The following is a 25949-nucleotide window of genomic DNA, read 5'->3' as shown; positions in this document are numbered from 1 at the left end:
GATTATCAAAAAATGTTCACAAAATGTAACTTCTTTTCATCAATGTGTTGAATTTTTGGAACATTTCAACTGGCTCCACTACTGAGTTCTCATCTGTTGTAATTTCTCCTCCTGGGCAGGAGAAAACCAGAAGGCCAGCCTTTGGACTGGGAGCCAATGGACTAATTTGTGTTTTCCAAATGTTGCGTGTTGCAAGACAAAGAGATTTTGTAATAATGCTGGACATCAAATAGCCTTTATGAGCAACCTCACTTATTACAGTTATTATTTCCAGAACTCATCTAGAGAATTAAAAGCTCTAGTTTGCTCTGTCTAAACAGAAACCTCACTGCTAGAGAAATGATCTTGTGAAACAGCTCCAAGCTCTTAGTTCCTATTTTTACCACCAAATTTGCCTGCAGCTGCCAGTTTGAATTACTTCCATCTTTTCTGTGCTTAGAACAACTAAGGGAGTAGAGAAAAGAAAAAAGAGGATCTGTAGAGATTTGCATTCTCTAGGAAGCAATAAGAATTTTCATCTCTGAAAGCTCGGTAAGTGCAGAACCAGAATGGACAGAACAATTGATTCTTTCCTACATTTGTCCTTGTTGGTTCCTCCCTTTTCCTCATGTAACCAATTGGCTCATAACCACTATAAATCCATAGACTATCTAGGACAAAAATTCAAGTTAGTTTCCAGCAGTGATCTTATCTGACTCTTACACATAATTGATTTTTGCAGGGTTGAGGAGTTTGCAATTTGGAAAAAAACTTTCCACATCCTTATTTAAGAAAGCAGTGTTTGGTTTTATAAAACTAACAGTTAAGCTTTTAATGTTTTATGTGATTAAGAAAATGTATAGCATAAGATGGCATGGGGCAGACCCTTTAGTTTTGATTTATAGAGTCTGATACATGTTGACCTCACTCTGTCTACAAAGCAAAGGAGTGTGTGGGTTTGTCTACTCTTATCACTTATATTACAGTGATCAGTCTACTGTAATTTTTATCTGTTTCCTGAGAAACTGACAGTCTACTGCTTCTTGGTCTTTATCCTCTGTGATCCAAAAGACTGTGTTAAAATAATTTAGTGCCAATTGATAATTTGATGGTTGTATTTAAAAGAAGGTGCATTTCATCCCTACTGCATTTTATTACATATGAGTGACAGTTTTTTTTTTTTGTTTGTTTGTTTTTTTTCCCTAAGGAAAATACAATGGAATTTCAGGAGTTTTACAGCAAGTCTCTCTCAAGCTTGGTCATATCATGCATTAAATTTGGTTCCTGCATTTTCCCAACTGTGCTACAGAAAGAGAACTGATTTAAGGTTCTCTCCCCTGATGCATTCACAGTAAGGATGTTCAATAACTGTGCTATTTTTTCTCCAAATTTCAGTCATGTGCCTGTCCTAAAAATAACTCTGCCTGTGATTTCTGGCTTTGTAGATTTGCTGTATTTTGGGGTAAGAGGAAGAAGATGAGCAGGGGCTTGCAGTAAAAACTGCTTATTAGAGGGTCTTTCTCATTAAGGCTGTGAAAACTCATATAAAGAAACAGATATTAATTGACAGAATTAACTTGAAATAATACTGTTTTTTACATTCTAATAGCATGTTCTATATTCAGACAGCTTGGGAAAAGTAGATATCTTCAGAATCCTTTGAACTTAATTTTTAATTACTTCTATTTTAAAGAGTTAGTTTAGATGAAAGGTGGAATTAGGAGGCTATTTACCTCATGCATTTATCTTCTTTCTCTGGAGAATGGAGGTTAAAGCAAAAAACAGATTCTCCATCACCAAGGCAACAGGTTGACCTATGCCAATAATACAAACATGATGAAGTGCAAAGTATCATTTTAGTGAGGGGGGAGATCCTGGTAGTTTTACTAAATAAGGCACTGGAAGAAAGTACTGTTAATGAGCCTTGTAAAATATGAAAAAAAAAAAAAAGGGCTGTGTGATGTGTCCTTGATAATTTAATGCAAAGGACACAAGGCACATCAGGCAATGGTGAAGAAGATAGAATAGCACCTGGTGGGAGACAGATTTACAAACCAATAGCCAAATGCTTTCAAATAGGGAGAATTCTGCTTTCTTAAGTTTCTGATGAACAGACCGTCAACCTGAGGCTTTGCATTTTGTCTGACCTGAGTTTTTACCATTAATTTAATAAAAGCTGAGACCAGTCAGAAGATAATCTATACAAAATATGTTTTTGGTCTGCTCCCAATGAAGTTGATGGAAGACTACTGAGCTGATTTGGGAAGAATCTGTCTCCTTTTTTAGACAGAAGATTTGTTGACCCCCAGCAGTTAGCTTTTCGTAGGATACTGGCATCTAATGAGTAAAAATACAGGGAACAAATTTTATTTGTACTGTTGTGTTTCATGTTCTCATGCAGTGTTGAGGAATCTTCTGGGGAAAAAATGCGTGCTAAAGCTCTTGCACATGGCCAGTATAGTATAAAGGGGTCTCATTATGAATGAAAAGCATATCCATGCATATTTGTTTTGCTAGTTACCTTTGTATTTTTATACTGACATCCCCTCCTGGTGGATAATATCAATTTTCAAATAAAACTCCAGTGAGGATTTACCTAGAGAATACCTATTTATGCTATCCAGTGTTCCATATGCAATACCCATGAATTTTGAATATTGTAAAAACTAAGGAAATGTATATCTATATACACATAAAACATGAAATACATTTGGTGTTGTAATTTCTCTGTTATCAATACCTGCAAGAGATTATCTTGCATTACTTTATAACACAGTTCTTGGTGAAAGTAACACGGCATTGTCATCAAAAGTGGCTTTAATTTCTGATGACCATTTATTTATGTGGAAGCTCAGCTGAGCAATGAATTGACTTTTTTTTTTTTTCCTACTAAATGCATATTTTTTTTCAAGTCTGGGATCTCAAGAGAGGTAATTGTATGACAAAGCACTCTGCTGTTATGTATGATGGAAAAAGTGAACTGTAAATCCAGATTGTCTGCAAAAACTGGAGATCTCAGAAAGATAGTTGTGCTTAAAAGCCATTGGCATATCAATGCCGGATTTAGAGGCTTCATACGTGTAGGCTAGGAGGTGCTATTTTCACAAAGTAGAAACTGTACAAGAGCTAGCAATAGAGAGGCTAAGGAAAGGGAATCTTTGTAACCTTCCCAAGGGAAGTAGAGAGAGAAAGCTGCATTGAGAACACCCTGCTTTTCTATTCTTATTACTATCCTGTGTCATATTAATTTTCAACATAATTCTTAATATATAAGCCAGATTTTTCTGATCTGTTTTCTTTTCTTTGGCTAACATTTCTGCCTCATACTGTATTTAATACTAGTTCAGAATGTGTCATGCAATTTTATTATTTGAAGCTCTGCAAATAATCCAAAAAATCTTGAATGCTGTCCTTACAGAGAATACCATCACTGAAAGTCATACACCTAGGAGAAAACTGGTTGTAGGTGCTTGTTCATTACTGGTCAAAACCATTATGATATTGTAGAACTATTGCTCTGCTATCAAGAGCCAAAAATGCAAGAGCCAGTAATAAATCTTAAATTTTTGTTTTAACAGCTTCCCAGTGGACAGGACAAGGAGGAGTTGTATTAAATTTACAGATGATATTAAACTCCAAGCAAACACACCACTGTGTGCAGAAGAATTAGGGAACCATGCTGAAAGGCTATAAAAAATGCAATGCCTGATCTTGAGTGATATAGGGAGACTAAATACATAGATGTGTGAGTAGAATATCCTGATCTGTGGTGATTATTTTTTGGAAGTATATTTAAACTCATTACTCTGTCCGTAACTAACTAGTAAAGATTAGGAGCTTCCCAGCATAGGAGGCAGATATCTGATATAAGACTCTTTTCTGCATATCAGCATATTGCACAAAAATTTTTGCAGGATCCCTTCTCTGTCCCCTGGTGATCTGACCACTAGCAAATCCCTGGACTAAGTTCACTCTCTGAGCTTCTGTGGAAATGCTTATGTTTATGTTGTGTTTGGAACCACATACATGGATATAGTTGTCCATTGTACAGGGAATGCTTTGGAGTTTGATGCCCAATGCTTACAGAGTGTTGAGTGCTTGGCCAGAAAGTTGCTGGAGATTTAAATTGAGCCATCATCCAGTTCTCACCTCAGACCCATTCCAGCCTTTCTTCTCCACTCCATAAAAATGTTTCAGGTTTTTCAGAGACAGTTTCAGTATCATGCACCTCTTGCTGTCTCAAAATGGGATTGGGTACATTCCTTTACCCCACAAATCATCCACAGGTCTTCCTTGAGTTAAGTCAGAGAACAGAGACAAATCATGTTGGGAACATGTCTTCACTCTCCTTCAGGTCACTGTGGACACTGATGCTAACAGCAGTCCTGTGTTAACTGGGAGAGATGTGCAGGCATGCTCTGTCCTCAGGTTTCCTCCTCTCTCTTTTGCTTTGCACACTCATTAGCACTGCTTGCAGCCATACATACAATCTAAGAAGTGCAAAAGAGAACCGAGCACTGTTCCCTCTGTGCTGTTTTTGTCTGGCGCCAGTGTTAACTTTTTCGTGTAGGTGTTCCTGATGCTGTTGTTCTGCCAGTGATCTGGGTTCCAAAAGACTGGGCATACCTCGGGGTGCACATAACATCTGTGCAGATCATGAGCACACCAGGAACCCTTCAGACCTGGGAAATGCCTGCTTAGCTTCTCCTGCTCTCCTCTCTAGCCTGACCCTAGTGCCAAAGATGGACTATGAAGTCTTGAAGTAAAACTGTCTTCTACTATCTGCAAAAACAGTCATATCAGAAACAGTCGTTCATATATGATTTGTATGAATCATATTCTGTCTTACCTTGGGTAACTTTCTAGAATGTCCCCTAATCTGATTCTTGTTGGCATTATCGATTTATAAGTGGAGTTGGAGATTACAGAAAGAATCAGTTTTTGAAGTTGGGATACCTTCCACCTCTCCACTTTCCATATGATGGTATCATGCCATAGAAAGAGAAGGAAAGCTTTATGTAGAATTTACATGAATGGTGAAGCCTCCAGAGCCTGTTCTCACCTTGCAGGGTACGTTGGAGAGTTTAGCATATTGAAAACAGTGTGACTGATGATGAAGATGAAAGGCAGAGAAATGTAAGTGGTAATAAAGTAAATCAAAGCAGAGGTGAAGAGTGGAAGATGAAGGAAAACAACTCAGAGGAGCCTGTGAGAACAGAAATATGTCCTTGCCTGTTCTGTACAGTCTCTAATATAAATGACTGTCTAGGGGCTGTTCAGAATGAGGGAGCACTATGAGAGAATTTGTAAATGAAGCTATAAACAGAATAAAAATTGCAGTGCTGCAGCAGGATTGCAAAAGCAGAGTGTGAGATACATTATCTTTCATACAGGTTTCTTTCCTAATTACAAAATCAGCAGTTTCATCGTCAGGGCCCTATTTATTAAAATAGGGCCCCTTTCTCAAGAAGCCTTGTAAAACCTATAAAAGGTCTGTAAAAGCTATGCTAAATACAGGAATGACATGCTCCTTAGGAAGGTGGCAATGTACCACTGAGTTGTGAAGTGTGGATAGAACAGCACCATGAAAATATGTATTTGACTCCGGCTAAGAATAGGACTAGGACTACTAAGAAAATGGGGCTAGCAGGGTGCATAAGAATGGAAACTGAACAGCTCAAACAAGATGAATGGGTGCAGAGAGAACAGAAGATTCGTGGATGCTGTCACTTTTGTTCAGTTGCAACTCATGCTCAATCCACATTTCCTCAAGTGAATGCAAAAGGTACTGCAATAAAAACAGTAAATAAGGTTTTGGTGAGACAAAAACATCCTGTATGTTACATATGCAACAAATGAGACATATCCCAAAGAATAACTGTGTGACACTGGGACTGAGACTCTGGCAATAGCTGTATTTACCTGCTGTGTGCATCTCCTTATAGCAATATCTGGTTACTCCTAGAAAGGGTAGGGAAAAAGCAATGTTGTGTTTTACTAGAGAGCTACTCTTAGGAAGTTCAGAGCTGGATTTCTGTAGTCACAGAACTGTAATGCATTGAAGAGGGGTGGGGAAAGAAGCCAGGATTTTGCCCAGCAGATATAAACATATGAAGTGCAAAAAGCAGATATAAAGTGTGAAAACATGTAAATTTCATTCTGAATTGATAAATCATTCTAGCATAATCCCCCTTTTTGGTAGAAATACTGGGTAAAATGAGTGTCCAGAACCTGGAACTATGAACCTGAGTCTGCAAAGACTTCTTTCAAATCTGAGAATTCAGAGAAATCAGGAAATTTTGCTGGAGGCACAGAAAAGGATCTTTTGGGGTGTGATTTTCTGCCTGAAACCTCGGGTGAGGAGAGGATAATATTAGTAGTTACATAAGTTCCCCAAGACTTTATCTCTGTCTGGGTGCTTGTGTCCTGCTTCGTAGAAACTCCAGGTCCTACCATTTCTTTTTGAAATTTTCAGGGAATTTTATCTTGGGCTGAGGTCAGTTTCATAATAATATTAGATTTTCTGGAACTCGGCTCTGTTTGGGGAAAACCCCTTCTAATTCTGGTCTGCCTCACTTCCTCTTTCAGTGATTAGTCAGGCCTATGTCATTACAGGTATTTAAGTACGTAGCCTCTAGCTAAGGGCCTAACTCTCACCAAAGTCAAAACTATTCTATTCTTTTATTCTATTAGTTTTTGGACTGTTGTTTTATTTTTATTTTATTTTATTTTATTTTATTTATTTATTTATTAGAGTTTCTGTGGTTGACAGTCTTGTTCTCCTTCTCCTAACCATGTCCATTTAAATATCTGCTGAGCTGAAGATCCTGATGTCTGACCCTGTCTGCAAGGCTCTACAAATATTTTATGAGCTGTGCTTTGGCAGAGCAAAGGAGCTCTTTGTAACAGATAAATCCACAGACCTTGACTCTAAGTGATTTATCCCACTTCAGAGTGTAGAGAATGTATAATGTTTTAGTTCATGGTGCGTACACTTCTGCCAAAAGTTTCTGGTCCTATGGAGTTTTAAAATGCATAACTTTGACCAAAAGACACAGAATCCACCTTTTAAGCTAAATGCACGGGCAGGGAGAGTCAAAACAGAACTTCCAAACATGTCCCAGTGTTTCTTGGACCTGAGTTCTAAAACTTTACTCTGTCATGAATTAGTCTGTGAAATTAAAAATAGAATACACTGTACAAATTATTGTCAGTCCTTGGCACCTGAGCATGTAATTCTAATGTCGCAAATGACGTAATTGGTTTATAAAACCTGGTAGTGATGAAAGAGTTTAAGTGCTGGTCAGAAATATGTTAATAGATGACAGTGAAGGCAGGCTTCATTACTCTTTTTCTTTTTGCTCCAGCTTATCTATGACTTTATATAATTGGGTCACTGGGGTGCTTGCCAAACAGGCAATCAAGCGATCTCTGCTTGTTATCTTGCTGCTTTCTGTGGTAGATCTCAGTCAAAAAGGAGAACGGTCTATACTCACTCCTTTCTTTTCCTTTTCTCCACTGTTGACACATAGGTTTAAGCATCTGTTGATCTTATACAGAAAACAAAGCTCTCCACATGCCCAACAAATCAGCCATAGTAAGTGACTAATACAGATGTGCCTATCAGCTCTGCAATTAAAAGGAAAAGTATAATACTGATGCCCCTTCCTAAATCTTGGCCATTCAGTCTACTAGTTGCACCACCTGACAAGCTCAGCATCTAGACATCTGAACACAGACCAGTGTTCTTCTACCTAGTTGGCTTTTGCAGTTCCCCACCACCTTCTCATAAAACATTTTGTATAGGTCTGTCTTTAGCTTCTTCTCACATACTTCATTCCTTGCCTTCTACTCCTTCCATACTGTTGATTGTGGTAGGTCTACATGAAGCTCACAGTTAGTTACCTGAAAAGTAGCTCAGTGAAAAACTACTGCCTAAACTATCTTGGAGCTATGCAAAAATATCAGCCCAGAAAACATTCCAATGTTTTCAGTAACTGGTGAACTGAAATCCTCTCATTGTCCAGAAAGTTTGGAGCACTTTTTTTTTTTTTTTTTTCTCTACACTTTATAGCTGAGTCATTCCAAGGGTGGAGTAATGGTAGTTCTGATAAAACAGTGGTTTAATGAGCTATATTGAAATTATACTTGCTTTGCAGATTGCTTGAATACATCAATTTACTATCTTTTTCCCATGATTATGTGATTGTTGTATTTAAGCAAATTTAACTGATGTATGCTTTCCATTGTAATTTATTTGTGCTGGAGTAAAAATAAAAAAAGGAAATATTTAAAGAGTATGTTCCTATATCATTACCCTTATCAAATGTATCTTAATCAGTCTCTTTGATTTTAGTGAATCTAAAGATGTTATTATTTAGCCCTCACTCAATCTTGTGTTCTGAAGTACGCTGCTCGAGTTTGATGCTGTGGTATTATTTTTGTCATTAAGGATTGTCATTTGCTGACTTGTCTTTAATGTAAGACCTCCATGCTTCTGACATATTTCTAATAAGAGCATGAGAAAAATCTGAATGAAAACTTCAGTGCAGCACTTGTTGGGAGAAACAGTAATTAAGATGGGGTTACATCTTATGACAGAGTACCAAATAACACTCTGACTAAAAATCTGAAATCTATTTTGTATACAGATGCTGAAAAATAGATGCTATTTTAGCAAAATAAGATTTCTCTCTCCAGACTGTGTTCAAGCAAGCTGTGATGAACATTTCCTTTGGTTGTAGCACTGTAAAGATTTACATTTGTTTTCCATTACTTTGATGGTGTTTTTAGTAAAGTAACTTTACCTCTATCTTTTTCTAAAATTTTCAATAAATAATCCAAAAAAAAAAGTAAAATCTGGATTAATTTATTAAAGATGAGGGAAGTTGTTTTGTGGTGGTGTTTTTTTCTTTCCCATTTGATTTTCTTAAAGAGCACAGACATATACAATAGATAGAGACATATACAACATGGTTAACTAAGTTCAGCATTTGCCATTTAAGCTTTCTTCCTTTTGGAAGTTCAGCTATTTAAAAGAAAAGCTTAAATACAAAATCAAGTAGATTTGAAGCTATCACCTTGCATCTTCACAAGACCAGTTCACTTGATGACCGTATCTACTATCAATCTGCTCTTGCTCATAAAAACTCCATCCCTCATGTCTGAATAACATGGGCACTTTGGTGTTTTTTTATTTCTTGTAGTACTTACAAGCCTATTTGCCGTGCTTCTGCTAGCTAAGGATATCTGATGCTGAGGTGCATTCCAGCAAGATTGGGCTGAATGGATATCTGCCAGTAAGTAAGAGTCAGACTTGGTGTTTCATTTATTATTCAGTGGATGGAATTCTTTCTGTTATAAACAGAAATTGTTTCTCTGCCAGAATTTAAGACTTGTCTATGTATGTCGTGAAAGATGAGTGGATTAGCTGGTTGGATTTTTTTTTTTTTCACATGCACTTCCCTCTTTTTTTCCTCAGAGCTCTGAAAATCTCAAAGGAAGATTTGATTTTTGCTACACAAATCAGGTATATGTGATGCGTGCCCTTTTTTACCTATAGATGGCACAACCAAAAGGGAGAATAGACTCTGTAGTGCAAGACAGATGGGCATGGATATCTGAAGAGTGGTTGTAGAAGAAGCTGTTATGTCTTCTGAGCACCGTCCTAGACATCATGTTGCATGCAGGTGGATAAAGGACATGGTTTGCTACAGGGACGTACCATCAGCAGTTTCTTACCTTTTAGTCAGAGTGGGGAAAGACTCTGAAGTTACATTTCTCTCCTGAGTTTTCCCTAGTAAATTTGAAGTATTTGTCTGTTCCTATAAAAGCTGAGAAAATAATTATCTTTTTTTTTTTTAATTATTTTTGCCTGTTTAGATAAATGGCAGAAACTTTTGACCATAGTAGTAATGCTTTAAAAGAATTGTGCAGTGAATCTGAAAAGTTTTTACACCCGCAAGAATAGGGGGTAAAAATCAACAGTAGAGGTGATAAATGACATCTTCCACAGTTTGCAAGTCTGTAGACTTCCTCTTTTTCATTTCATCAATCTAGTGGTGCAGACAGCAATAAGGCTAAAATGAGGTTAGTTCTGAGATAGATTGAATCTGTCAGCATGCACTAAACTTTGGCAGGGTTCCATAACAGCCTGAAAGTTGGTGAACTGCAATGAAGAAGCACTTTCCTCGCTATGAACTAGACATGTCAGCATGCTGACGCCTAGCATCCAGAAAAAAAACCTGAGCTTTCATGAGATACCACACCTGCTTCCAGTAATGAATGATATGTTGCTTCCTAACTATTCTCTTAAACTGAGCCATGTTTATCTTTTACCTGACTCCATGATAACGTTGAAGCTTGGATTAAGAATCTTTTTAAAGAGTAATTCCTATTCACAGTACCACAGGCCTTGGTAGACAGTAATTACAACCCTACCAACTAAATAAATTTGTCCAGCAAATTTCACCAGTGGTTTGCAATACTCGTACAACTGTATCATCCATCTGTAAGTATATCTGTAGAGTTTCTGGTTGTCTCTTTAAGTTAATCAGCGTGAATTTGGTTGAAAGCATACAAAGCACTTATACTGGAATGATCTCTACTATCATGTGGGCAGCTTGTTTTGTTAAATAGAGAATAGAATGGGATTTGTTGTTTGCTAATTTGAAACAAATGCCACTGTGTCATGTCACCTTATATTCCAGCATAGAACTGTATAACCTGGCAAAATGCAACATTGGTTCTGGTTTGGCATCCAAGGAAAATTATTTTCTTCCAAGCTAAATATCTACATTTAATTTATAGTGGTTAAAACTGATCAGATTCAACTGTAGAGAGTCAGGATCAATAAGGACATAACAAATAAACACACTTTCAGCTCATCAGCAGATATTCTAATTCATCAGTGCCTTTAAGGATTTTTACTGATCTTCGTTCAAATCTATTTTCATAGGAGCAACATTAAGAAAGATTGCCACATAAAACATAACTGCAGGAAATTGCTATTAACAGCAGGTCTAATAAGATGCAATATGGAAAATTCAAACAATCATTTGCAGTCTTGAAAGCAGGAAAACAGGCATGGAATAGATTTGTAGGTTATTAAACTAAATCACAGATCACATAGGTATTTTTCTTTTTGTTTTTCTTTGTTTTCCTTTCAAGGAAACATAGGAGTTTTTTTTAACGACTTTTTTTTTTTTTTCATTCTGCTTGTAGAATGTCTATCAGAGGTTGTCCATAAATAGAGTTTATGTGTGCTACTGAAACATACACTATTACTAATATATATACATGGTTGTTTGAATATATGAATGATTTAAAATCACAATTTAATGGTGGCTCAGCTCTCTTCCTCTGTTTTTGTACTAAAATGAATTTTAGTATACTTTCTCAGGTCCTGCTTCCTGCTAGCTCTGTAATAATACAGAGTTTTTTTTTTTTTTTTTTTTAAAGTGAAGTCCCTCTTAGGTAGTTTTAGTCTTTTTCAAGAGCTGCAGGGAGAAATGCTTTTGGTAGTGTGTCTGAATTAGCAGAGTGCAACAAAATTCAAACCAGGTGTACGAGGCTGCATCACCAGTCACTTCCCTGCAGTTGCTGCTTTACACATCTGATCTTCATTTGATCCTTTTAGTCTGTAAAACTGTGCTGTAAATTCACAGCTGGATATTTCATGAGAATCTCAGCATTTGCTTTTCCTTTCCAACACTAGAAACACAAAAAAGAGAAAAATGAGTGAAAAAATGTAAGGTCATGACAGAAACTTTATAATCTTCAGCTCGATTTAGTTCTACACACAGGCTAAGGATTAAAAAAAATGTGTCTTTTTGTATGGTAGTACAAATTCACATATCCTTTGTCCTTACTATCTTTTTTTTTTTTTTTCTGTTTTAATATGGAATAGGGAAATTTCAAAATATATTCAGTCCTCTGTTCTACAAACGGCAATTCCATGCTCCTTGCTGTTCAGGTCAGTTGGCTGCAATGCACTAAATGCTGATGTTGGCCTCAGGAGAGCTCAGTGAACTCTTCTGTTTCAGTTTGTTACCTGCAGATCCTGTTAGAAGGGATTACCAGAGTCAACACATCTTCACAGATAGGTCTACCTAAAAATATCCATAACTGTTTTTGAACAGTTTTTGAGTCTTCTCATGTTCAGTGGCATAACTTATAGCATACTGCAGATGATGTAAAATCACTGAAAAATTTTTTAGTTTTTTAATTTTATTTTTTCACCAGGGGAAATCAGCTTTAGAAAGCTTCATAGATGGTTACTGTTCTGAGAAGCATTCTGAATAGGCTGTTCCTATTTTCAGTTTTTCCTAGTGGTTTATCATCAAACCAGAGATTTTCAGATATCTCTCACCTAGTCTTAATTAAATGACATGAGGGACCTGTAAATTTGAATTCATTAATGAAAAAGTGGACAAATTGCTTTGTATCTCCACTGCTCTGAAAAAGATCTCTGTGATCTTTGCTACATGAAATTGCATTTCTGAACATGATATGAAAGAAACAGATTTTCGACCCCAATTAAAAATGCTCTTCAGTTTAAATTCCCAGAGATTTTGCTCAAACAAATTTTGGGCATATCTTTTCAAGTTTATGGGGCTCAACTGTTGCTTAGTGTTTTCTCTTGCCTTTTTTTTTTTTTTTATACTAATAGCAGTGTGAACCTTTGGTTTTGATTACAGGGGAATTAGGACATTAGGCAGAATCTATATAGTACCACTGCATGTGAGTCTGTGAGAGGTTAAGGGAGCATTAATGTCTGTTCAGCATCTTCTTTGCTGTAATTGTGCTACAGACTTGTGTGTTTTCCAGGTGGGACATTAAACTTAATGCTGCCATTGGCAGTGCTCCAAGTCTATGTCTCAAGGAGATATATATTTGTGAACATGTTTCTGAGCTTATATTTTCAGTTTATCAACTGTACAGAGACACGTAGAAAAAGTTCTAGTAAGAGATAATCCCCTAGAAATTCTAGATTTGTGGAATCCTGTCTGATCTGAAGCCTGACTCTTGCTACTGTTTCTGACCAACCACCAAGCTTTGCCTCAGTGCACTCTAAGGCTCGTATTTCTCATCATGCCTGTGTACGTGGGGAAAGTTTAAGTTTCTCTTTCAGCTGCTATGAAATTACTGACCATGGTTTCAGTTCTTAAGATAAGCTGTTTTAGGGAAACTAAACCCTTAAAATATCTCTAAATTGTTGCATTGGCAAGCTTTTGAAATAGTGAACTGAATTCTGTGGCTGCTTTCAATATTTGGGCAATCTGTAGTGTGCCCTGGGGTCCAACGTAGGTTGGGAATGTTGAAAAAATTCAGACTCTTGTTTCAACCCAACCAGCAGGGCTATGTTACTGCAACAAAGAGGGGTAGCCTGGCTTTTTTAATGATGTGAAGTTGGGAAGCACACAGAGCTAGAGCTTTAAGAGTTCCCACATCCTGTAGTGTATGTGTATTTACCATGGACCAGACTTTCCCGATGTTGAACCTGTCTCCATGTCGTGCTATGGTCTCAGTTGTTGAATCTCAGATGTGTCAAATCCTTCTGATCCTGAGAAGTGACTAAGCACTTTTCCTACTTAGCTTTGGCAGCTCCTCCTTTAACTCTATGACCTCTTTCTGACACAGTTGTTGTGGCAGCAGGACCTTATAATGTCATTATACAGACTTTATAACTAGTACCACAGCCCTCATCCTTATTGCATTTGCTATCTTCTCACTGGAAAATCCTGATTGGGTTTTAGACCTGTAGCAAGGTAGCTATTACATGTTTTTTTTTTTTTTTTTTTTGTGTCTGTAGTCTAAACCTAAGGGTTTTGGTTACACATTGGTTTCTGTTATCTGTGCATACAGTTCCATACAGAAAGTGCCAGACTGGGGCAAGCTCTTCCTCTTTGTTAGTGTCTTGGCAGATATTCAAAATTAATTGTTTTGCCCGTATGAGGGCTAATGCCTTAACTAGAATGGAACAGCTTAGTAGGTTGTCTTGGATTGCTCCAGTGTAATTTCCTAGATAATGTTAAAGTGTCAAGCTTCAGCTTCAAAATGCACTCCTTAAGCCATCCTGATGATTTAAGTAGAAATGTAACATGCCGTTCACAAAACTAAAGTGGAACACTAAAGCAAGAGACAAAAATTACAACGATATGGAAACCTGTTGCTTCAGATATTGAAAGATAGACTGATGGAGGACTAGAAAATATACAGAAGAAATAATTTTGAATGACAGTGCTAAATGACCAAATAATATTTTCTACCTCTGACTTGTGGAAACATAAATATCTCCATATATACAAGTAACCTAATGCCATTGTCCTGAACATAAATTTACGAACTGCTCAGCAGAGTTGAGATTTTGCATCTGGCTGATCAGGGGGGCGAAGGTGGGTTATAACAGTACTTTGAACTTATAAATCATATTTCACCCTAATATTTATACACAGCTTGTTTTTCAAAAAGGTTTTCTAAAAAGAAGAAAAAATAAAAGAAAAAAATTCTCTGGGTAAAAGGAACTAAGCTGTACATTTAAAAGAGTTCGCCATCTCATAAGCTGGTTTAAATCAGGGTAATTCCATGGATTTGTAGCAGCTGGGCAGCTGGCCCAGAGATTTGTCTAATCTGAGACTGAAGCCCTGATAGATAAGGAATTCCCATCAAAGCTTTTGAAGCTCATGTTCTTTTTTTAATTATGAGACATCTGCAAAAATAGGCTGGAGAAAGATGAATGGTTTAGATCTCTTCCTGATTATAATCTATTTTCCTCTGTTGAATCTACTTTTTAAGGATCTTCTACATCTATTTCTTATTTGTTAGCTAGCACACACAATTATCTACAAAACAAAAGAGTAAAATGTGTGTATTCTTCCATTGGGGCCCCTCAAAAAGGGCACAAGCATAACTATGTTACAAGGAGCTTGTAATGCTGTACATTCAGCTGAAGAATTTGGTTCATGCTCTTTTCTTTCTGCTAGCCCTCATTTACAGATGCACATTTAAATTTTTGTTCTACTCTCTTTTCCTTCTTCTTGTAGTCATGGTCTCTCTGAACTGTGGAAATAGCATATCTCCTACAGAATCAATTTCCTCTGCATTTTGGATCACAAAGTGTATGAATAACTCTGAAATGACAATGTAATTTATAATGGCACTTAAGTGTCAAATGCTGGATTTATGTGGCAGTTAAGTGAGAATTTTCATATGTTGTAACACACAAATACACAAGACAAATAGCAGTGTGTGTGTGTGTGTGTGTGTGTAGCAAAACACTGGAAATCAAAGATAAAAGCAAAAAGCTCCAGACACTATTTCTTTCCCCCAAGATGCTGAATTCCCACAATGGGAGAGATGTTAAAAGTGTTTGGAATTAAAATGACCTAAGTGAAAGAGAATAGCAGTTGATTCATAGCAGTTTTGAAATGACACAGGGATATGTAGATTTCTTAAAAGCTTAGAAATATTGTTAGAGACATTTTAAAATTGTTTTCAAGCAATTATTTCTCTATGTTACCTTTCTGCACACAGCTATATCTTGAGATTTATATATTAAAATACATAAATACATAAATAAAATAAGTAATACATAAATACATAAATAAAAATACATAAAATACATAAATATATAAATGGCTGTTCCACAAAGTAATAAAAATTGTATTTTTCTGCGCAGAGTAACTGCTATGGAAAGCCTAAATATTGCATCCAATGAAGCTAGCAGAATTCTCACAATTTTTTTTCTTTTGGCTTAGACTTACAGTTTACAGACATGCATGTTTTATGACACTGGGTCAAGAACTGGGACAACTGAGGAATAGATACACATCCGTTCTGCCACCCTTGTTACAGCTGGAGATCATGGTATTCTGTGTCTGCCTAAACTCATCTTTAAGCTCTGACCTTGTAAGAATTTAAACATATGCTTGATTTGACACGTGTGAACACTAGACAAGTCAATGGGATGGCTTACAGTATGCAAAGGTAAATAGGTATGTAAGTGTTCTCAACAATATGCTCCTTGTAAAGGAATATCTTCATCTTGTTTCATGGAGCAGGTGATAGAATGAACTCTGCTATGTTAATGTTCCAGTCACTGTTCTAAACAGAAAGTTGCAATATATCTCTGGCCACTGAGAAATATTTGTGTAATACGATGGAAAATGGGATGTATTGATTATAGGAAAAGGGACAGAAGGAGTGAATTGCCATAGGCACATGTGGAGGAACTGGTGAGTAAGTTTTAAGTGCTTGAGAAGTTCTGGGCAGCTGATGTTTGAATAATTTTTGAGAGATTTGCTATAGCATGTGTCAGCCTCTGACACATTTTATCTTGGAGCAATGTCAGAGAAGGATGTCTTGAAAGAAAATTTAGCTGCAGTGATTAAATGAATCATTCAGCTAACATAAAAGCAGGTACCGGGAGATTTAGCACAGCACTGAAACACAATGAAAAGGAATTCATAAAAAGGCAAGGAATTCTACTTGTAATCTACCACTAAAATTATGTTTGGAAAATGCTTATTTGTGACCCTTACTGGCCTACTAATATGATTAAAAATGTTAGGAACGTAATTACAGATTGGTACTTTATACGTTACAACTGTTGGTTGACTGAAGAAGCAAGAGAAGTTCCACTTGTATGGGTACAAATCCTCCTTGAGAATAATTCTGCAAGCTTTTGTGTAAAAAGCATTAAGGAATTAAGGCTTTTTTTTTTTTTTTTTTTTTTTTAATGAAGGCATATTTTCTTCATCCATATTACTGGTAGCACAAAACTTTTAGTGAGAAAGTTGGAAATGAAATATTTCATTGAAGCTTATCTTTGTCTTCACAGATCTTTTTACACTCACTACTACTCTGTAAAGTTCCTTGGCAGCTCATTTTCTGATTCCTTGTCTTTAATGAAATTCCAGGAAGCTGCTTGCCCTCCAACAACCTGCTCTCACTTAGTAGAGTAAGGTGCTCATTCCCTTATGCTTGCTATAAGGGAATAGGTAGAAGAATGGGCTCTTTTATGTGCTCTTTCATCCTTTCCTGTGACTGAATTTCATTAACTCCTACACTGTTAGAGTTACTGTTTTGTATCTGCTTCATTGTTAAATCTGTGCAATAAAAAGCCTCTTTAATTAAGATCTTTTATTTAGAAGTCTTTTCCAATATTAGGAAAGATAAGGTGTTGTAATCAGCTCTTCACCAGATTTGAAAGCTTTCTGTCAAATGGAAATTCTCTTAAATAAGAGAACTGCTCAGTAGCACATTAGGGGTAACATTATACAAATTGTCATAAAGGCATCAATCATCAGATCAGCCTTCGTCCATGTATTTTTTTAATGGACAGACTGCACATGGCCCTAGAAACCTCAATTTCTCAGCTAGAATTATTTCAAACAGTGTTTGCGTTTAGACCACTAGTGAGAACTAAAACCAGGGTGTAGCAGAGCTGGCTAAGTATAGTAAGGGGTAGGAGAGAGGAGACAGTTGTACCTAGAAGAGAAAGAAGCAGAAGTGTCTATTTTCTGAGTAGTTCCTAAGAACTTCCTAGAGATGTCCAGGTCAAGCCAGTGCATTGCCCGATTTCTGCAAATGCTGAAAGGTTATGTATAGCTTCAGACGGTCTTTGGCTTCCAGTGTCTGTTCACTCATAGTTGTTACTCAGTTACTTACCTTTTATATTGTATGGGCAAATCACGCATGCAGTTGTACCTCTTGTGTAGGTTAGACAACCTTCTGCCTACAATTCACAGGATGGTATTTAGTTGTTGCCTGGGAGGTTCCAAGTGGAAAGTGGAAGACTTAATAAAAACAGAGAACAAGGAAGACTAGCAATTTAAGATGCAGTGCAAAGAAAAACGTAAACACACTTTGCCATTTTATCAGATGGTTCTGGTCAATTCTTGTATCCACCACTGTGACAGCCAGTGGGTGTAGTATCCGATATGGTGGTCTGCTCGGGCAGAAAACTAAGTAGTGCTCATGGGTTGAAGTCTGGGTGTCACGGAGTGTTTTCTAGTAAGGGTGGGAGTTGATTCAGAACAAGCAATGTACATTTTACTTTTCCAGTGTGGATGGGAGGTAGTCTGCATTCAGGAGCAGGGAATAAGTGAGGCAGTGTGGGTTTGCTGCTGTTCTCTTAGCTTAACCTAGCTAGAGTTTGTATTGTTGCAATGTAGATAACGGCATGGCCCATCTGAAGTCAGTTGAGCTGCATATAGTTTATATATACTTGTTGAGAGTGTGGTCCTTAAAATTCCATTGTAATAGCCACAACTTGTTTGAGGTTCTTTTATACAAAATACAAATGCCTAGATTTAAACCTGGAAACTACTTTATTTTGAATCTGCATTTTGAAAGAGGGTATTTTGCTAATTCTGCATAGTTTTATCAAAGCTCTTCTGTTGATACTTCTAGGTATCTAATAAAACTGCTTTCTCCCCTCCCCCTCCCCCTCCCACTCCCCTTTTTTTTTCAATTGAATATGACTTTAAGTCATTTCATATATTTGATCTCTACTTTTCCTGAAAATTTTATCTTACCTTCTTAGACATCGGTACCTATAGTGGTGATTTATGTCATTAAGACCTGTTGCTATAACAATGACTCCCACAGTTTCACCAGAGATAACATTACTCTAGAAACAACATGAATGTTAGAGAAATGTCATTAGTCTCCAGTGGAGAGAGATCTATCACCAGGATAAGGATCTGACTGTGTCCCATTTTAACCAAGTTTAATGCAGGTATAATGTCATTATTTTAGTGGAATTACTTATATTTTACATTAGGTCTGCCTTAAGTTGTACATGGTTAAAACTTCATGTAATTCTTTCCTAGCATCCTAGCATGACCTCTACCATTAATAGGTTAAATTCTGAGGTTCTTAACTTAGCCAAAAAACACAGCTGTTAATGGGCATTTCCCTGATTAACTTTACTCTGAAATATTTCTTATTAGGAAAATCAGTATAGATAACCAATAATCGCTCATTTTTTTTTTTTTTTTGTGTGTGTGTGTGTGTGTGTATGAGATCCAATATGCAAAAACAATACGCAAAAATACAAAAACTTATTTCTTCTTTTAGAGTGCAGATAGATGTTGGCTTACTTTTTGAACTAGTTTACTGTTTACTGTTTACTAGTTTACTGTTTGATGTGGTTTTCATTAAAAGAGTTACACTGTTTAAAAACATATGTCATAGAAGACTGTTGTCAAATCTGTAAAGTGGTTTCAGCAGGACATCCGTAGAAAGGAAAGATAGGTGTGGAGGTCATTGTGGGGGTCATCCCTCTCTAGGGGGAATAGAAGACAGCATCCACAAGAAAATGTTAAAATAACAAGTTAAAAACGACCACAATTTGAGACTACATTAATGTACAAGATTCTTTATTTTTAATGGGAAATATGTAAACAAAAACTGTTACATTACCACAGAAGCATATTTGGCAGACTTCAACATAAAAGTCTTTTGGACTAAAGAAGGATAATGCCTTCTGTTTTGCCCTTTTTTTTTTTTTAATATTTTTTTAAGTGTGAGGTACCAGTTTGCATCATCTAATTCAATATTAAGAGCTCTGAAAACACTGAAAAAAATTTCAACTTAACTAGAACACTTTTTTTGCTGTTCCATATCTTGTGATTAACTTATGTTTATTGGAATAATAAAATATTCATTTCAATTATATTTTCTTCCAAAAATAATGTATTAGTATTGAGGAATTATCTTTTTAACTACAAAGGCAAAGTGAAGCATTTAAAGTCTCAACTATTTGTTACACTGGTCAGAGACTTCTCTGAAAGACTGTGCAGTAGGTTGTTCCATATCAGAAGACTGTCAGAGTTTATTCTTTGTGGTTTTGTGCCATGGAAACATATAAGAATGGCCTGGAGAGAACAACAGCAGTATGGCCACTGACATTTGAACACAAGTCCCCTTCCACTTCACTGGAGTTGCACACCATGCTACATTTCAGGCAAGACATCCTACTATTCCCAGGGTGATAAAAATACATAGAAATCACTTGCATGCTCTTGTGCAACACACCGTCCTTGCACATTCTGTGTATGCAAGACATTCTTGTCTTGTCACTAATGTGCAACAAGTCCCTCCCACAGCCAGTTCCCTTACTAAGAAGGGTTTCCAAGGTACTACCCCAGGTGATCAGATTATTAGAGGACCATCAGAATAATTTATAATTCCTGTAGTCCAATCCTGAGCAAGTAGCTTATAGGTTCCTTGGAGAAAACTGGCTGGATCTATTCTGTTGGTACTGCACTGAAAATGACACAGAGACAGTAATATGAATGGAAATCAGACATATATCTCTTTTTCTCTTACAATCCCTGTTACAAAGTAGCAGCTATCCTTTCATATTTTTTCCTATTCACAAAATCAAGAGGAGGAATGACAAAAAGTACCATAAATTATAGGTCAAAAATATATATTTTCAGTCCGTTCATAATCTCAAAACCTCAGAACCAGAAATGATAGGAAGTATGAATTTAAATCATTATCTGTCCAATGATAGGTACCTTCCAAGCCATGTGCTCTGCTCTGTAAGGATTAAAGTGTATTGTCTCAAGATGAATCTATGACTAATTTTCTTCTTTAATGGACAACAAACTCTGAAGTCTATGAGGAGTTGCAGTACTCAAATGTAATATGACTAAGGTGCTGTTTAATGCTTATTCTGACAGAGAAGTGTGTCAGTGACATTCTTAATGCTTTTGTTAAAACCACTACTGTCTCTGTGAGAGATTCTACGTTTTATAAATCATCTGTTGCCTAACTGATGCTATTGCCTTTTATTTTTCTGTTGACTTTATGGCAGCAGAATTGGCAAGTTTTAAAGGCTGACTCAGGGTCAAGCTCTAGATTCCCTGTAGTGTCTATCTGCAGGTAGAGTCAACTGCCCTGCCGTATTAGCAAACAGCCTGGGCATTCATAGTAAGTCCAGAACATCCTGACAGCCTGCTCTGCTTGCAAATGTACCTGTGAATATTTTACAAGTTTTCAATGAGCTTATTAGGAAAATACAAAAAGGAGATAGGTTCTGTTTTGGACATAGCATCCAAAAATAGCAGTCCAAAGATGTTCATTTCTTTGATACTGCCTGAACAAGTTCTTCTGTTCTGAAGAGGAAATAGCTTGTTAAAGCACGATTCTAAAAGGCAATGATTTGGCTTGATTTTCACACAGAAATGGTCTGTAGTGGATCATACCAGATGTATCAAGTTCATCTCTTGTCAAATAGAAAATGATGAGCCCAGATTAATTTTTCTTTCCCAGGTACTTTGAGGTTTGTTGCTCCATTTGACAGTTAAAACAAACACCATTGCTAGGAGAAAAGATAAGTGAAACATCAGGGCATTAGCCTATTTTTGCCATTATTAATATTTGTATTGCAACCTTGATCAATCTACTTTTTTATTATTATTATTGTTTTTTTTTCCTCTCCATTCTGGCCAAGAATCATAAACTATAATTTAGTTTATATATAGCCTATATGCATATGTTAGCTGTAATTTATAACTTAGCTGAAGTGATTCTCATTGTTACTGCATCTACCTCTCTGTGTATCTGCTCATTTGCTAGTGACCGGCTGCAGTTAGATGACCAAAATGGGATTTACAATGGGCATTTTGCTGATGAAGTGAGCTACCACCACTAATCCAGTCCTAGTTTATGCTTCGTGGTGGAAGGATGGCTTGTGTATATTATTTATGAATAAAATACAGTGACAGAAAAGGAACCAGAAACACGAGGTCTGTGTGCTTTTTGTGCCAATTCTAAACTCTTTACAATGATTGCATGTAGGTTCATGATGTCTTGTAATTATGTTGGCAGTAGCTGAGACACCAGTTGTTAGATTGCTAAAGGAAAAAGGAAAAGTGTTAGATTCTTTCAAAATTCCAGTAATTGCCATATTTAGAATAACAAGTGTAATAGCTCTCATTTTAAGTATCAGTACAACTGTACTGAAATCACAGAAATAATTCTGGCCTTATACCATTATAGCTGAAATGAGAATACAGCTTCCATTATCATGCAATACTATGAAGTTTTATGAACCTAGTTTTGTTTCTCTTGAAAGATCTCCTTCTTCTTTCAGGAAAACAGGTAATCAGTGCAATGATACTGGTAAAAAAGGTATTTGAGATGTAAAGCACTGGTCCAGTGGACTATGGCAGCTTCACTGAAATTCATATATTAAGTGACACTGTGCAATTTATGTACAGCATTCCAAAGAATAATATATAATTCTCTGTTAGCAGGAAGTAGTAATTTATCTGCTCAGATTTTATTATGTCTAAATGAAAAGTCTGCTTGGAAACTGTTGTTTAGTTATTATGTATAAACTCAGACATCTATATATATGTCTGTTGTTAGAATCATTATATGTATACTTGCATTGTGTCATATCATTCCTTCTCTCACCCCACAGCAGAATTATTTTTGTCACATTTACCAAATTTAGGCTACTTTCTTCATTGCTGTTGTTGGTCTGAAGAATTGTGGAACTTTATCAGTGGCTTCAGCCAGTCAAATGAAAATCATCTTGAATTAAAATGCTACCTTAATGTCCTACTAGCTGTTCCGGTGTTAAGTGCTGCAGTGCTTCAGGACATTTAAAAAGGGCTCTTACCAGAAGCCTTCAGCTCCTTCATGTTAACAACCTATATTTATATTTGTATGTGAAACATATTTTTCAGTTTTCAGTAAATCAAAGAAGCATCACTAGTTCAGTCTTTCTTTAACATGGACGTAAACACTTGCCTAGCAATTATTTATGTATTTTCCCCTTTGTGTGGCTGCATCGTATAATTTGCAGCTGTTGTCTGAACAAGACCAAAGTGAAATCTTTCTCTTTTGCAGACAGCTTGTGCTCATTTCACCATGACAAAAAGACAGTATTCTGAAACCCTATCTGGTTTCACCTAAGATAGCCTTGTTTATACTTGTTGTCTTCTATCAGAGGTTTCCTGTACTTAGGTAAGACTGTATGGAGTATAATAAAAAATAAATGAAGAGCTTTAGCAAAATTTCAGGAGGTATTCTCTTAAAATGAATTTCTTCATTTTGAAAGAATTTTAAGTAGCTTGAGAAGATTCCTGTGGTTCTTTGTGTTGCACTGCATGTTAAAGCTCTTTCCTCCTCATCGTCTCTGTGGTTTTATCTGGAAGGAGTTAAACTGGTAAGTGTTCAACTTCAGTTTGAAACATATTATTTGTATTTGTTGTGTTCAGGTGGGCACAGCTCTCTCTTCTTGAAAAGTTTGCCCAGCCATACACCAAAGTAGTTCAGTAAAACAATAGGCAAATTATATTTACATGATATTGTACTAAGTGCAAGCAAGAGTGACCGGGTTATCCAGAAGAATCTACCAAGATAACAAAGTGAGAGTTGGGTTTTCTACTTGTTGACATACCCTTTAAAACTTCTGTGTGTATTTCAGTCTCAGGTGGTTGATTGTGATCCTTCCTTCATCAAGGTAAAAAGGCACTTCTGAAAGAATACTTTGTCCACCCCTCTTAGGACAGGATGAATTACCTTCCATCTTCAAGTTAGGAGAGAGGTCTCAGGATTTTTGGTGAGGAGAGAGGCCTCTTATTTTTTTTTTTTTTTTGATGTGGGGCTTAAGCCAGGCCTGTAATATTTAAGTAGTTAACGACGTAAGAAATGAACTTTTACACTGAAGGTCAAGGCCACTTGTATAAGCTTAGTCTATTCCTTGTTCCATTACAAAACTTTTAGTACACTGTGTGGGGACCTTCCATTTGCCATGGGTCAGTGACCTTGTTTTGGTAAGGATCAGCCAGAAGCTGATGCAAATCTTTACTTAGGATGCACAGTAGATACAGATATGAATAGTGAAGAAATCTATCAGTGCAAAGGCACTGATAAGAAAAGTGTCTGTGTCTGACATTTGCATATTCCAGAAATTCACCTTTACCACAAAATAAAATTATTTGAGATAATTCACTTCCCAGTAAAATAATTAAAAATAAAATAAAATAAAATAATCAAGCCTGGCTCTTATTAAAACAACTAAGCAACTAAGCAAATACAAGAGAGCTACAGTGCGGGGGGGGTGGAGGGGGGAATTTTATCTTGTAATAGATTAAGTGATAATCATGGCTTCAAAAATCTAATCTGCATTGCTCTTCACTTAAAAAAGTGGAAATAACCATGTGATAAGAGCTGCTTGTGGGATAGATAAGCATCAGCTGATTTTACTTCTGCTTCTGTGTTAGTATTTTAGGCACTAAACTACTGTGTTTCCTACTGTTTTTAAGGAACTTGCAGCTTTTGGACAGTTCCTCATAGAGCTGGAGCCTTTTTTGCAATGTGAAAAGTTCATTCTATTTCTGCAGTAAGAGGAATTAGCCTTTATTATTATGAACTTTGAAATCTATGAATTATGAGCTTTAGAAATCTCTTTCATTTTAGAGACTAACAACTGAGTGGTGAATACATTTTCATTTTGTCACAGTCTGTGGCAGAGGGAAGATTTCCTGAAATATATAAAATTAATATCATAAAACTGATACTATAAGAGAGTATGATAACATTATGCTGTTGCCTTCAGTGAGATAGACACTTTTTTTTTCTACATCAAACCTGAGAGAATCCACTTTGAGAAAAAAACAAACAATCAAAAAAACAACAAAAACCAAACTCCTCTCTTCCTCTCCCTTTTACCCTAACATATTCAAGAAACAGCAGTCCCAAAACATAAATCCTACAAGTAATATTCAAGGAGAACACAAGAAATTCAGTGACTGGAGAAGAGCTGTAAGAATACTTTTACCAGTGTGTCTAAATTGTAATTCAAGCTAATTAGCTCAGGTACTTTCATCGTGTCCTTCTAGGCACCTCTCCAGAGTATAAGGCAGGGCTGCATAAAGGCAGCCACTCAGCTCCTGGGAATAGCATGGCTGTGCCAATGTTGCTTTAGGCTTTGCAGTTAGCTTGTATTTTGGCACTGTGTTTGCTGTGCAGTAAAGAGGTAACTCCAGTCTTCAATCTCTGCATACTCTGGGCCTCGCACAGCCATTGGAACAATCATGCTCAGGCTTGTATCCTGGTCATTGCTAGCCAGTCCCCGACCTTTTGATCAGGATAAGAAGGAGCTCATCCACAGCTTGCTATCTTGCTATCAACTTCCCGGACATATCCTGGAAACACAACACGGCACAGAGAAAGCAGTCTAGGAGGTTTCTGGAGAGCGTGGGAGATAGCTTCCTGACGCAGCTGGTCAGTGAACCTACCAGGGGTGGTGCCCCGCTAGACCTTCTCTTCACAAACAGAGAAGGACTGGTGGGAGATGTGGTGGTCGGAAGCTGTCTGGGGCAGAGTGACCACGAAATGGTAGAGTTCTCTATTCTTGGTGAGGCCAGGAAGGGGACCAGTAAAACTGCTGTCTTGGACTTCCAGAGGGCTGACTTTGAGCTGCTCAGGACGCTGGTTGGCCGAGTCCCTTGGGAGGCGGTTCTGAAGGGCAGAGGAGTCCAGGAAGGCTGGGCGCTCCTCAAGAAGGAAATCGTGATGGCACAGGAGCGGTCCGTCCCCACGTGCACAAAGATGAGCCGGCGTGGAAGAAGACCGGCCTGGCTCAACAGAGAGTTGCGGCTGGAGCTTAGCAGAAAAAAGAGGGTTTATAATCTTTGGAAAAAAAGGGCGGGCCACTGAGGAGGACTACAAGGATGTAGCGAGGCTGTGCAGGGAGAAAATTAGAAAGGCCAAAGCTCATCTGGAGCTCAATCTGGCTACTGCCGTTAAAGACAACAAAAAATCCTTTTACAAATACATCAACGCGAAACGGAGGACTAGGGAGAATCTCCATCCTTTACTGGATGCGAGGGGAAACCTAGTTACTAAGGATGAGGAAAAGGCTGAGGTGCTTAATGCCGCCTTTGCCTCAGTCTTTAGCGGCAATACCGGTTGTTCTCCGGACACCCAGTGCCCTG

General features: G+C 37.1%; 1 long non-coding RNA gene across 2 annotated transcripts; it reads left to right on the top strand.

Annotated features, from left to right (window-relative positions):
• The first annotated feature begins 239 nt into the window (after positions 1-239).
• On the top strand, positions 240-18436 carry LOC310895034. 2 transcript variants are annotated; one of them, XR_014580383.1, is made up of 4 exons: positions 240-531; positions 1187-1330; positions 9186-9278; positions 9461-18436. It is a non-coding gene; the product is annotated as an uncharacterized lncRNA (long non-coding RNA). The 2 variants fall into 2 exon arrangements; XR_014580384.1 differs by having other exon boundaries at positions 9186-18436.
• Positions 18437-25949: the final 7513 nt, after the last annotated feature.

The sequence above is a fragment of the Anser anser genome, assembly GCF_964211835.1.
Source record: "Anser anser genome assembly, chromosome: 2".
Lineage (NCBI taxonomy): Eukaryota > Metazoa > Chordata > Aves > Anseriformes > Anatidae > Anser > Anser anser.
Note: the sequence above shows the minus strand (reverse complement) of the source record. Positions and strands in the feature narration are given on the sequence as shown.